The 14727-nt window shown below is 40.6% G+C and overlaps 1 protein-coding gene across 2 annotated transcripts in view; it reads right to left on the bottom strand.

Annotated features, from left to right (window-relative positions):
* Positions 1-14727, bottom strand: part of LOC109899770 (attractin-like protein 1) — a 338304-nt gene that overhangs the window by 124569 nt on the left and 199008 nt on the right. The window lies entirely within an intron of this gene.

Below are 14727 nucleotides of genomic sequence, written 5' to 3'. Positions count from 1 at the left end.
CTGTTATAATCTCCACCCGGCACAGCCAGAAGAGGACTGGCCACCCCACATAGACTGGTTCCTCTCTAGGTTTCTTCCTAGGTATTGGCCTTTCTAGGGAGTTTTTCCTAGCCACCGTGCTTCTACACCTGCATTGCTTGCTGTTTGGGGTTTTAGGCTGGGTTTCTGTACAGCACTTTGAGATATCAGCTGATGTACGAAGGGCTATATAAATAAATTTGATTTGATTTGATTTGAATGAAACATTTTATTTTAAAACACACATGGCTAAAACAGTGTTGTTGTCTTTTTAAGAAAAAAAGTTAGCTACTGTATCATCTCCATCTTTTGCATTATTTGAAACAGGTCCATTTTAATAACACCAACCTGCTTGCTAAACAAACACACATAATTTAAACTGCAGCCACCACAATTTCCATCCCCAGACAAATGTATTTGCATCTAGCTAATCAGAAATAAATTCAGCCACAGTAAGGACATTTCTAGGATGTAAAGCAGGGTAAATTAGATAGTGGCAATAAAACCAGGCTGTGTCCTTTTTATTTGCAATAGAGCTGATTGAAGGGGGGAGAGCGGACTCTGGGGACGTTGTTGTTTGCTACATTAAAAATAAGATTGAGACAAAGATAGAGGTCTTGTGTCAGCATTCCCTCGATGTCTGTGTGTGGGTGTGGGTGTGCATTCACACATACACACGGGCTAAATTCACACACATTAAAATGCTGCCAGCAGACACTATTGGCGCTTGCAGCTTTAGAATCGGTCTGACAGCAACAAACCCCCTCATCACTGAAACCGGACGCAGAACATGATGATCCCAACAAGCAAGAGAGAGCATGTAGATGCCAAGCTGTATGAGAGGCAGGCTGTGTTCTAACTAATGAGACACGAGGACAGAGTGCCCTCTACAGATGCTTTAGTCTAGCGTGAGAGAGCTCTGACTGCATGCTGGCGAGGCCATACATCTGCACCTTACCTTCAATGTGGCTATGTGTCCCCACTACGAGTATACACTTGTAAGTATGCAGGCTATGAGATACCCCTAGAAGAAGTAAACAAACCTATCAGTGACTATACTGCAATAAGTGTTAAGAGATAAATGGGAGGGGTTCAGAACTTTTGTGAAAAAGCATAGTTAAAAATGGCGAATAGAAACTGGATGGTCCTCAGAAATAGATGGGAGGGGTTGAAGGTAGCGGAAGTATAGGATTAAAAACAAACAAACAAATACATATTGTAAAATAGATTGTGTCCGTAAAATGCATATAGTATGTATAAGCTGGAAGTAGAAGCCTAGGTGCTGAGGTTCATTAGTTTACTCCAATTTTGGGAGTATATAGAATTTGTATACAGTTGAAGTCAGAAGTTTACATACACTTAGGTTGGAGTCATTAAAACTCGTTTTTCAACCACTCCACAAATTTCTTGTGAACAAACTATAGTTTTGGCAAGTTGGTTAGGACATCTACTTTGTGCATGACACAAGTAATTCTTCCAACAATTGTTTACAGACAGATTATTTCACTTATACTTCACTGTATCACAATTCCAATGGGTCAGAAGTTTACATAAAATAAGTTGCCTTTAAACAGCTTGGACAATTCCAGAAAATGATGTCATTGTCACGACTCCCACCGAAGTTGGCTCCCCCGCCTGTTCGGGTGGTGCTCGCCGGTCGTCGTCACCGGCCTACTAGCCGCCACCGATCCCTTTTTCTTTTCGGTTAGTTTTGTCTCATTAGTTACACCTGTTCCCATTTTGTGTGTGCTTGATTTGCTTCCCTATTTAGCATGTGCCCCTTTGTTGTGAGGGATTATTTTGATGTTCACGTTGTGTCGTTGGTGCTCTAGACCGTGTTACCCGTTGTTTTGGGATGGTCAGTGTTTTGCGCCCTGCATGTTTGGGCATTTACTTTTGGTACCGCATTAAAGTGCATATTTCCCCTGGACCTCTCTGCTCTCTGCGCCTGATTCCTCTCTACACACCTAGCCAGCCGTGACAGTCATGGCTTTAGATGCTTCTGATAGGCTAATTGACATCATTTGAGTCAATTGGAGGTGTACCTGTGGATCTATTTCAAGGCCTACCTTCAAACTCAGTGCCTCTTTCCTTGACACGAAAGGAAAATCAAAAGAAATCAGTGAAGACTTTAGAAAGAAAATTGTAGACCTCCACATCCTTGGTAGCACTTTCCAAATGCCTGAAGGTACCACATTCATCTGTACAAACAATAGTACGCAAGTATAAACATCATGGGACCACGCAGCCGTCATACCGCTCAGGAAGGAGTTCTGTCTCCTAGAGATGAAAATACTTCGGTGTGAAAAGGACAAATCAATCCCAGAACAACAGCAAAGGACCTTGTGAAGATTCTGGGGGAAACAGGTACAAAAGTATCTATATCCACAGTAAAGCTAGTCCTATATCAACATAAACTGAAAGACTGATCAGCAAGGAAGAAGACACTGCTCCAAAACCGCCATAAAAAAAAGCCAGACTACGGTTTGGGGACAAAGATCGTACTTTTTGGAGAAATGTCTTCTGGTCTGATGAAACAAAAATATAACTGTTTGTCCATAATGACCATCGTTATGTTTGGAGGAAAAAGAGGGAGGCTTGCAAGCCGAATGCTATGAATGCTTCTTCTAACCCATCACTTTTTACTACATACAACAATACTATTAAATTATATCTTTACATTAATATATATAATATATAAAAATGACTATTTTATCAGCATGAATTAGATTGAGCAATAAAAGCCTAACTTTTATTCCATAGGCTGGGATCCACACTATGCAGCTGTTACAAGAGCACATTTTTCCCTTGCTGTCCACTGGTTTCAAAAACAATGATTGATACTGTAGGCAGCTTAAACTTATTGAATTCAACCATTTTGGGGTTCAAATACACATTTAGATTTGTGAACTGCCATCCACAACAACCACGTAAAGCGCAAATAGCTAAATGAGAGAGCAGCAGTATGATTCCTGCACTATGTAGATATCAATAATAAGTGATCTCCGTATCACCGTAGACTTCACCACTGCTGTCATCCTTACCTCCAAGTGTTTATTCAAGTTTGATAATCTTTGGATGCTGACAGCAGTCGCAGCATTGCAAGACATAGCTTGGACTATAGCCTACAAAAGCATATTTCCCGCAATCCATCAAACACATTTTGTGTGTCATCATTTTTATTGTATTTTATTTAATTTAACCTTTATTTAATTAGGAATAGTCAGTGGTCTCTGACTTGTGGTCAGACTCGCTCAACTGTTTGAATGTCATTGAGAAAACAGATAACTGTCAAATATTTTTCTCAGCTAACATCCTTTCTGAATTTTAAAAGTGATCCTCAAAGTAATCATCTAGTTTTTCAAAGTATCTGTAATCTGATTACAATATTTTTGCTGGTAACTTAACGCATTACAGTTACGTTTTTTTGTAATCCCTTACATGTAACAGATTCAATGTAATCCGTTACTCCCCAACCCTGCATATATGTGTATGCATGTATCTATACAGTCCATTCAGAAAGTATTCGGACCCCTTGACTCTTTCCACATTGCAACATTATAGCCTTATTCTAAAATGTATTAAATAAATAAAAAAATCTAATCAATCTACACATAATACCCCATAATGACAATGTGAAAACAGGTGTTTTATTTTAAAACACAGAAATACCTTCTTTACATAAATATTCAAACCCTTCGCTATGAGACTTGAAATTGAGCTCAGGTGCATCCTGTTTCCATTGATCATCCTTGAGATGTTTCTACAACTTGATGGGAGTACACCTGTGTACATTCAATTGATTGGACATGATTTGGAAAGGCACACACCTGTCTATATAAAGTCCCACAGTTGACAGTGCACGTCAGAGCAAAAACCAAGAGGTTGAAGGAATTTTCCGTAGTGCTCCGAGACAGTATTGTGTCGAGGCACAGATCTGGGGAAGGGTACCAAAACATTTCTGCAGCATTGAAGGTTCACAAGACCACAGTGGCCTCCATCATTCCTAAATTCCTAGAGCTGTCGGTCCACTAGGGACATGTTTTTAATGTATTAAGTGTGTATGTTTATCCTGTGTTATCATTTAGTTAGCTAGTAAATAATTAATTAAACCAATTTGTGTAGTACTGAATTATAAGTGAGGCTCGGTTTTTGCAGATGCAAGGTTACAACTGTTCAGAATGATGATATGATACAAGGTTATGATTAATAAGTTGACTGTTTATGGATGTGATAGGTAAAGACCTTCAGAGTTCAATTCGGGAGATGGTAACGCTTTAAAGAACCACTCTCGTGGTGCCCCAAATCCTAATGAGTTAATTGTTACAGATTAGTTTAATTGGGTAACAATTAAACAATTAAAGTTAGTTGATTAGATAAATAACAGTCATCAGATGAATGAAAGTAAAGTCACGACAACATGGGAGAACCTTCCAGAAGGACAACCATCTCCGCAGCACTCCGCCAATCAGGACTTTATGGTAGAGTGGCCAGACGGAAGCCACTCCTCAATAAAAGGCACATGACAGCCCGCTTGGAGTGTGCCAAAAGGCACCTAAAGGACTCTCTTACCATGAGAATCTCTGTTCTGATGGAACCATTTTGAACTTTGGCTAGAAAGCCAAGCGTCACGTCTGGAGGAAACCTGGCACAATCACTACGGTGAAGCATGGTGGTGGCCACTTCCTGCTGTGGGGATGTTTTTTTAGCAGCAGGGACTGGGGGACTAGTCAGGATCGAGGGAAAGATGAACGGCGCAAAGTACAGAGAGATCCTTGATAAAAAGCTGCTCCAGAGTGCTCAGGACCTCAGACTGGGGCGAAGGTCCACCTTCCAACAGGACAACGACCCTAAGCATACAGCTAAGACAACGCTGGAATAGCTTTGGGACAAGTCTCTCAATGTCCTTGTGTGGCCCGGCCAGAGACCGGACTTGAACCTGGTTGAACATCTCTGGAGAGCCCTGAAAATAGCTGTGTAGCAACGCTCCCCATCCAACCTGACAGAGCTTGAGAGGATCTGCAGAGAATAATGGGAGTAACTCATCAAATACAGGTGTGCCAAGCTTGTAGCGTCATACGCAAGAATATCGAGGCTGTAATTGCTGCTAAAGGTGCTTCAACAAAGTACTGAGTAAATGGTCTGAATAGTTATGTAAATGTTATATTTCAGTTTTGATTTTTATACATTTGCAAACATTTCTAAAAACCTGTTTTTGCTTTGTCATTATGGGGTATTGTGTTGAGATTGATGAGGGGAAAAATTATTTAATACATTTTAGAACAAGGCTGTAAGGGTCAAAACACTGTCCGAATCCACTGTATATGTGTATATATTTACAGAAAATATATGGGGGATTGGAAATGATGCAGGCAATTACACTGATGGAAGCTATAATCTACCTGCAATATTAAAGCTGATCTACCCCCCCCCTCCAAAAAAAACTATCAAAAATAAATAAAATGGAAGACATTTCAGACACCAGCCTGAAGTCAACCCCCACCATCAATCACCATGACAACAAGGATCAGCATGTCAGAACATACCTCAGAATGTGTAGGGGGATATTATTACAAAAAGTGAGCCTTGGGAAGGAAGAAAATAAATTAAACCAGAACAAACACAAATAAAACTGGTGTGGGCCACGTTATGGCTCCAGGGAGACGTCCTTGCCACGTCCCTCAGAGCATTAGGCGCAGGGTCCCTGGCTCCTTTGAAGATTGACATTGGCGTTTGGCGACGGGCGTTTCAGATCCCTGCGAAGCTGGGGACCTTCAGACTAATCTACCGTCAGATGATAAAAGCAGTCACCTGTGAGGAGCTGATAGTGTGGAGTCATTAATGCACAGTGGGCCCGCAAACATCACAGCTGGGTTTGAAGACTGATATAGTGTCCCTGTCTCTCATATTTACTCCAACTTCTGTGTCCTCGTCGGCCTATACCCCAATACAATGTATTAACTATCGATCATACAGCTTGTACCCAAAACAAACTAACACAAACTCGGTTGTGTTTACTTATGCTTTATGTATAATCTGATCATTCTGATGAAAAATTTAGATTTATGGCTTAGAACATATGGTAGACTGGCTAACATGGTGGTATAATACAGTTCACTGTATGAAAGGACAAACTGTGGTTTTAACCAAATCGACCGATGAATCTATCCCTAAATGGAAAGAAAACGGATTATCTTTTTGTCTTGAATACAATGGTGAAAGAGCATGGTTAGACTTAGACTCCGCCTGTACAAGTGCTGTGGTGGCACGCAGAATAGCTGGCAGCCTATCTGACTGAGTGTTGCTGATGTTCAGCGGCCTGACTGAGTGTTGCTGACGTTCAGCGGCTAGGTTAAGCAGCACAGCATCGAGACTCGTCCCTTTGCTTTGTTTACACTGAGGCTGTCCAGGGGAGCCAATGCTTGGCCACATTAAACCCTCCTAATCTATCACCTCTATTAATGGCTGCCAAATATGGGGTAAGGGTGATTTGGTGCCAACTGGCCCAGACAACATAATCTGTCCAACAGGAGATTGTGGTCTGTGTTGCATAGAATGATAGGTCTATAGAGGGTGCCAAGTACCGTAGGCCTTCAGAGTCACCTCAACTCACAGCATTTAAAAAAAAAAAACTTTATTTAACTAGGCATGTCAGTTAAGAACAAATTCTTATTTGCAATGACTGTCTACACCGACCAAACCCGGACGACGCTGGGCCAATTGTGCGCCGCCCTATGGGAATATGCTATGGGAATAACTTTCTCATCAGAATAATTCTCTCTCAACACAATAGGTGGCTGCTCCACTACTACCGGAGAATATAATAACTTCAATAACTAGACTATCAAACATCTAAATTATTAAATGTGATTACTGGAAGCTGTAATTGCTTTCAAATGTGGCTAATTTGAGAATAGCAGGGACAAGTTAAGAAAAAAATAGCCTTAAAACCTCAAATTTAATCACATTTCTGTTCATTATGGAATGTTTTTGCAGCTCATACAGCTATATATCTCTAAACTTTAATGCAATAATGACAGCAAAGAAATGACACAATATGTTAATTACGTTATGCAAAGTCTAATTTAAAATAATAAATATAATGGGGAATTGTGGTAATTATCATACCAACACCAAAAGGTCAGAAGTGCCCAGCCTTAACAAGTCTCACCTAATATGATAACGCACACAAACACACACACATACAAATTATGGTTTAATTTATGCCCACAAAATTAATGTTGCTCTTTTGAGGACGACAGCGGCTAAACTAAATTACAGGAATAAATCAGCATTTAATCAGAGAATTGGGCAGCATCTGTCTGTGGTTTGGAATAGCAGTTACATTGGACTGGGGACTAGAGGGGATAGATGGTAATTTCAGAGGGGAGCTGGTGAGAGACATATGCGCCACTTCCATACTCTACAATCTGACTAAACCCAATACATATTTTAGCTGTGTGAATATTTTCGGGTAAATACGCTAATGTAAAAAGCTAATTTACGGCAGTAAGCTGCTTAACATGGCCATCAGACAAGCAAATTATTACCACAGTAACGCATAAAATTGACAATTAAATAAGAAAGCCATTATCTATTAATTTGTTTGTTTATTTGTTTATTTATTGATTGCGAGATGAAGAGCAAGCTTAATGAGGTTAGTTGTCAAAATAGGGCTTTTCCCCAGTCTACAGAGGGGCAGCCCTATTAGGGGAATCAAAGAGGTCTGTACAAGCTGTCTTGTGCATCATCATTACAATTTCAAAGTGGTTTTGATTGTTTGATCTCATATCCCAAAATTATTGTTGGAAATGTAATTAGCATGAGCCCAGTTGTATTTTCCTCTCTGCTGGTTGTGATCCATAATTAACTCTGAAGAGATCCCATTTTCACCTTCGCTAGAATAATCCCTCCAGAGTTTCACCCATAGGATATGTGCCAACAGATGATAAGCACTACTGTGAAAAGTGCTACAATATAACTGTCAGTACATTGAAATTAAGTCAAATAATGAGACATTTGCCTTTACCGTATTACCAAAGACAGTACAGTAAGATAGGCAAAAACTGCTTCTCCAATGGAAATCCCTGATCACGCTTGTAGGTGATGTCATGGCGACGTTGGCTATCTAAGCTCATACACAGAAACACGTCACTGGGTCTAACGGTAGTCTCGCCCCAAACTGCGCATATGCAGGCCGCCAAATCAAAAGCATTCCTTCGATATAAAGTTGTTTTTGACAAAAATGTGTATGTGTCATGTTGTCACTTTCACGAGGTTGGATTAATAACATGTTCAACTACTTAAGACATTGTCTCGAATTTAGGTTGTACCTTTAGATTTAGAGAAAATTAACAGCTAAGGAAGAATCCATTATAAGATCTGGATACATTGTGGGGTTGTCACGATACCAACATTTTACTAACGATACAATACCAGGCCAAGTATCACAATACCAAGAAGTATCGCAATTACACGGGGACAAAATTCAGAGCGGCCTATAGCATCCTGTTTGCCCTGTCCCCCTGACGCTTGTTCCCGTTTTCTAAACGCTATGCGCATGTGCTACACAAAAAACCTGTCACTGATATTCACACTTCTACTCAATACAACACATATAGAATTTAACTTCACACTGTATAATAGAATACTGCCTGGCGAATTGCTCATATTTGCAAAGGCTTACCTTTGATTTGGTTGGAGAAATGGGAGGAAGTAATATACATGCATAATGATCTGCATGTCATTGTGTCAGTAAGGGGAAAACACTGCATGAAACCTTCCTCACTCTTCAGTAAACAGACCCACCTAGACTGTCCCACCCTCTCACACACACTCTCTCTCTCTCTGTCACCCTCTCACTCATAAACACACCACTCTCTCTCCCACAAACATACTGATACCAACTTTAGAAACGTAAGGCACTGAGAAATAGATTGTTAATATATTTTAGGCTTACATTAGGCCTATATGAATCCTACCTTTTGAAGCACATCTCATGAGTAGCAGACCTTTTTCCTTTCTTCCTGTTCCAATCAAATTTGTATGAGCAATTCGCCAGGCAGTATTCTATTATACAGTGTGAAGTTAAATTCTATATGTGTTGTATTGAGTAGAAGTGTGAATATCAGTGACAGGTTACTGTCCAAGTTAGAAAGTTGTTAGCTCGGTAATGTGACAGATTGTTGTTGTTGTTATCTAACCAATAATTAGCAACCTGGAATTAGTTTAAAACGGCCCACGACATGGTTTGCTCCAACGTATCAAATGCACAAATGTAACAAAGAAAACTCACCAGGGACTGCATCCCCAGTCATAGTCACAGCTAAATTATACTTTAAAAAACTGTCAGGAATAGATGTGCAGGGAGAGCGGACGGAGAGAAGCAGGTGAGTGATGGGTGGAATGGGATGCGACTGCTGGCTGGCTGATTACAGTTACCACATGTGGTATGATATGAGCCTGAAAGTGTAGTGGACATTATTGGACCGGCACATACAAAAGTGACTGTTGCTTAAAAAAAATGCAACTGTAATTTATAAACAAAACAGAATTCATTAACAGTTTATAACAGGCACCAGCGGGTTCTTTAGATTGGTAGGGCCGAAAAATGTAGTAGTATCATATTAAATGGTACTACGGTATTCTAAAATGTTGGTATTTATTTTTTAAATTTATTTTACCTTTATTTAACTAGGCAAGTCAGTTAAGAACAGATTCTTATTTTCAATGACGGCCTAGGAACAGTGGGTTAACTGCCTGTTCAGGGGCAGAACGACAGATTTGTACCTTGTCAGCTCGGGGATATGAACTTGCAACCTTTCGGTTACTAATCCAATGCTCTAACCACTAGGCTACCCTGCCGCCTCATAAGTATCATGACGTTTTGGTACTGTGATATTGCTGTGGAACCTGTATACCATGCAACATTCATACACTGATATACATAAAACTGCATACAAGCTTTATTCACGCTAATGATTTACTGAAGCCCAAAGCACATGCGGTTTACATGGAGCAAAGGAGTCTTCTAATCACGTCAGAGGACCGTGATGCAGCATCGATTCCCCCAGGGGCCTGAGTATAATTTATAATATTCTTTTTTTTTGTGTCACTTATATAACTGCTTAAAACAACAACAACCCCTAGACTTCTTGTTTACAACACATTATAAATTATATTAACAAGGCAATCTTAAAGAGAAATGAGAACTTGTTCAGAAACGACCGTTGGAGCCCGAAAAATAATAATGGCTATTATATATTAGCCCCATTTGGTCCAATTGACCAAGTCCCCGAGCACCTACTGGAACATCAACAATTTATCTCATCACTCCTGCATTAATAACATTAAAACAGGAAGATCGTAAAAAGACAGCATCCAGCTCCATTGATTTGCATTGTTAATTTCCCGCTTGATGGTGCAGGATGAGTAATGAAGGAAGTAGGTAGGAAGACTCCTGCGTAGTTAATCACAAAGTTATGAGCTGCCAGCACTGAAGTCAGACAATTGCTTTCCACTGTTTCTGACAATGTGCGCGCACGTGTGTGTTTACCTCAGTCTAGTAATGGATCCTCTGTCCTTTCCCTCACTTCTCTCCAACATCTACCCTCGCACACAGCTAAAACCCTACCAAAAGTGTGAGTGAGTGAGTGAGTGAGTGAGTGAGAGACATATACACACAAACATGCTAACACTCCATTCCTCAACTGACAACAGGCATGCAGTTGCTAAAACAGTTCTGACACTATCTTTTTGACATCCATCTTATTAATTTATTTGTATTTAACTACATACAGTTGAAGTCGGAAGTTAACATACACTTAGGTTGGAGTCATGAAAACTCGTTTTTCAACAACTCCACAAATTTCTTGTTAACAAACTATAGTTTTGGCATGTCGGTTAGGACATCTACTTTGTGCATGATACAATACATTTTTCCAACAATTGTTTACAGACAGATAATTTCACTTATAATTCACTGTATCACAATTCCAGTGGGTCAGAAGTTTACATACACTAAGTTGACTGTACATTTAAACAGCTTTGAAAATTCCAGAAAATGATGTCATGGCTTTAGAAGCTTCTGATTGACATAGAGGCTAATTGGAGGTGTACCTGTGGATGTATTTCAAGGCCTACCTTCAAACTCAGTGCCTCTTTGTTTGACATCATGGGAAATCAAAAGAAATCAGTGAAATACCTCAGAAAAAGATTGTAGACCTCCACAAGTCTGGTTCATCCTTGGGAGCAATTCCAAACGCCTGAGCGTACCACGTTCATCTGTACAAACATTAATACACAAGTATAAACACCATAGGACCACGCAGTCATCATACCGCTCAGGAAGGAGATGCGTTCCGTCTCCTAGAATGGAACGTACTTTGGTGCGAAACGTGCAAATCAATCCCAGAACAACAGCAAAGGACCTTGTGAAGATACTGGAGGAAACAGGTACAAAAGTATCTATATCCACAGTAAAACGAGTCCTATATTGACATAATCTGAAAGGCCGCTCAGCAAGGAAGAAGCCACTGCTCCAAAACCGCCATAAAAAAGCCAGACTACGGTTTGCAACTGCAAATGGGGACAAAGATCGTACTTTTTGGAGAAATGTCCACTGGTCTGATGAAACAAATATAGAACTGTTTAGCCATAATGACCATCGCTATGTTTGGAGGAAAAATGGAGAGGCTTTCAAGCCGAAGAACACCATGATGGTGGAAGCATCATGTTGTGGGGGTGCTTTGCTGCAGGAGGGACTGGTGCACTTCACAAAAAAAGATGGCATCATGCGGGAGAAAAATTACGTGGATATATTGAAGCAATATCTCAAGACATCAGTCAGGAAGTTAAAGCTTGTTCGCAAATGGGTCTTCCAAATGGAAAATGACCCCAAGCATACTTCCAAAGTTGTGGCAAAATGGCTTAAGGACAACAAAGTCAAGGTATTGGAGTGGCCATCACAAAGCCCTGACCTCAATCCCATAGAACATTTGTGGGCTGAACTGAAAAAACGTGTGCCAGCAAGGAGGCCTACAAACCTGACTCAGTTACACCAGCTCTGTCAGGAGGAATGGGCCAAAATTCACCCAACTTATTGTGGGAAGCTTTTGGAACGCTACCCGAAACGTTTTACCCAAGTTAAACAATTTAAAGGCAATGCTACCAAATTCTGATTGAGTGTATGTAAACTTCTGACCCACTGGGAGTGTGAATAAATGAATAAAAGCTGAAATAAATATTTATCTCTGACATTTCACATTCTTAAAATAAAGTGGTCATCCTAACTGACCTAAGACAGAATTTTTACTCTAATTAAATGTCCGGAATTGTGAAAAGCTGAATTTAAATGTATTTGGCTAAGGTGTATGTAAACTTCCGACTTCAACTGTACCTCTCTGTTCTAACCATGGTCATAAAATAGGGCTACAGCCCCCTGTAATATATGGGATGTAGTAAAATAACTAATGCAGCTGGATATGTGTGATATCAGTGCCCCTGGTCTTTACCCCATGGGTGACATGCTGCATTCAAGCTGAGTGTTAGTGTCCACAAAGAGAGTGAGGCACAGTGAATGCAGCATTGCAGCTCTTCTGTGACATGGGACTCTTCCTCATTAATAATGTAGACGTGTCCACAAGCAAGTGTGCTCTCACTGGGAAACAAGGCTAAACAAATACAGGGCTAGCCAGGTAAGAGGAGACTTTACACTACATTGCAGATGTCACCACCATTCATTCATAATGGAATAAAACTTTGCGTTTTGGGTTTAAGTCTGCCGCATAAGAACAAACAGGTGTGTAGTACAGGTACAGTAGCTATATTTGATATTCTCTGTGGCAATCCAAACCCCACACACACATTTCTGCAACAGTAGATACAGTACAGCAGAAAACATCCTGTAGGTAAAATTGAAATGTTGCAGAGAACTTTAAAAAGACTTGGCCCCAAAAAAAAAAAGACTTGGCTAAATCAAAAAAAAGACTTGGCTAAATCCCACTAACAGAAAAATCACTTAATCATCTGAAACACAAGATATGAAAGTAAAATGGACTAATAAGATGTGCACATTTTGATAAAAGGACAGAGCTAAAAACAGGCGGGAATTTCCCCTCTGTGATATTAAAACCATGACACATCTGAAAGCACAGCATTTGATGAAGAGAAAACCACCAACTGTGGCAGCCTTGGCAGAGGAGGGACAAAACCACCAGTGTTTTAACTATAGGAGTCCTCTTGTCAAATCTCAATGGGTTTCATAGAAACCGAGCATGTTACATCTCAATTAAATCCACACTGATGTTTTTATTGATTTTAAAAGCCCAATCATGACTTATTTAAGTTGCACATTGGTATGCGTGTATTTATGTCACCATTTTGCGGCCTGTAAAGAAAACAGAAGAGTAGAAAAAGAGACAAATGAAACCGATGTGGCATCTGTTGCAGCTTTAAGTGATATATCACTCCATTCCACTTCGTTAAGCGTCACTCCGTCAGAGTTAATTGGATCATGAGGAGCAGTAATTAAGGGGAATGGCCTTGTTTATCGCTGCGCTCCGCTCGTTAAGGAGTGAGTCGTGTTTGCAGAGCGGGCGACATTAACACAACCTTCAGAACAGCCGGGGGGGGTCGGGAGTTGCCTTTGCACTGGGGGGGGGGGGTGAAGCCTTGCCTGCAGGGGAAGCTACTAGTGAACAGCACACAGTGGGTGTGGTACAGAATGTGATTGGGGGACAACTACCATTATGAAAACATTAGAGTCTACCCTCCTTTGTTGACATGTAGAGTCACAGACAAGGTCAGTCAATGTCTTTGAGGATCTGGTCTGTTCAATTGTCCATGAAAAGGTGAAGAAATCATTTTGCAACACCTTCCTAATATTGAGTTTTGCTCTTTTGCTCTCAGAACAAAGAAAATGTGTTTGGGCATAGACTCTACAAGGTGTCGAAAGCATTCCCACAGAGATGCTGGCCCATGTTGAATCCAACGCTTCCAACAGTTGTGTCAAGTTGGCTGGATGTCCTTTGGATGGTGGACCATTCTTGATACACACGGGAAACTGTTGAGTGTGAAACACCCAGCAGCGTTGCAGTTCTTGGCAACCTTAAACCGGTGTGCCTGGCACCTACTGCCATACCCTCTTCAAAGCCACTTCAATCTTGTGTTCACCCTCTGAATGACACACACACACACACAATCCATTTCTTAATTGTCTCAAGGCTTAAAAATCCTTCTTTAACCTGTGGATTTAACAGGTGACATCAATAAGGGATCATAGCTTTCACCTGGATTTAGTTGGTCAGTCTATGTCATGGAAAGAGCAGGTTTTGTATACTCAGTGTACATATAGACTACCAGAAGCTCTTACCAATGCATAGGAAATCATGTATTTATGTTTAAACCCACAGAGACAGGGACAAACACAAAAACATACACATATTTGTAGACACAAACACAAACCCAGAGTCTGAGTTAGTGAGAATAGAGCACCCTCTCATTTGTGCCAGTAAGTGGGTTTGAATCTGGTGTTGTACTGTGTGATCCGCTCATGGGTCGAGTTCCAGGCAGTCTACATTCCAGTCGCCCGCCAGATCCATCTACCTCCTAAGATATAGTAATTTGATACCCGTCTGCGCAGTAAATGATGTGGCATGTGACCATTGGTAGATGTGTGCAGGGCAACTGCAATGTAATCTACCTGGAACG

Source organism: Oncorhynchus kisutch, linkage group LG11, assembly GCF_002021735.2.
Source record: "Oncorhynchus kisutch isolate 150728-3 linkage group LG11, Okis_V2, whole genome shotgun sequence".
NCBI classification, from domain to species: Eukaryota; Metazoa; Chordata; class Actinopteri; order Salmoniformes; family Salmonidae; genus Oncorhynchus; species Oncorhynchus kisutch.
The sequence above is the reverse complement of the archived record's forward strand: the minus strand, read 5'-3'. Positions and strand labels throughout refer to the sequence as shown.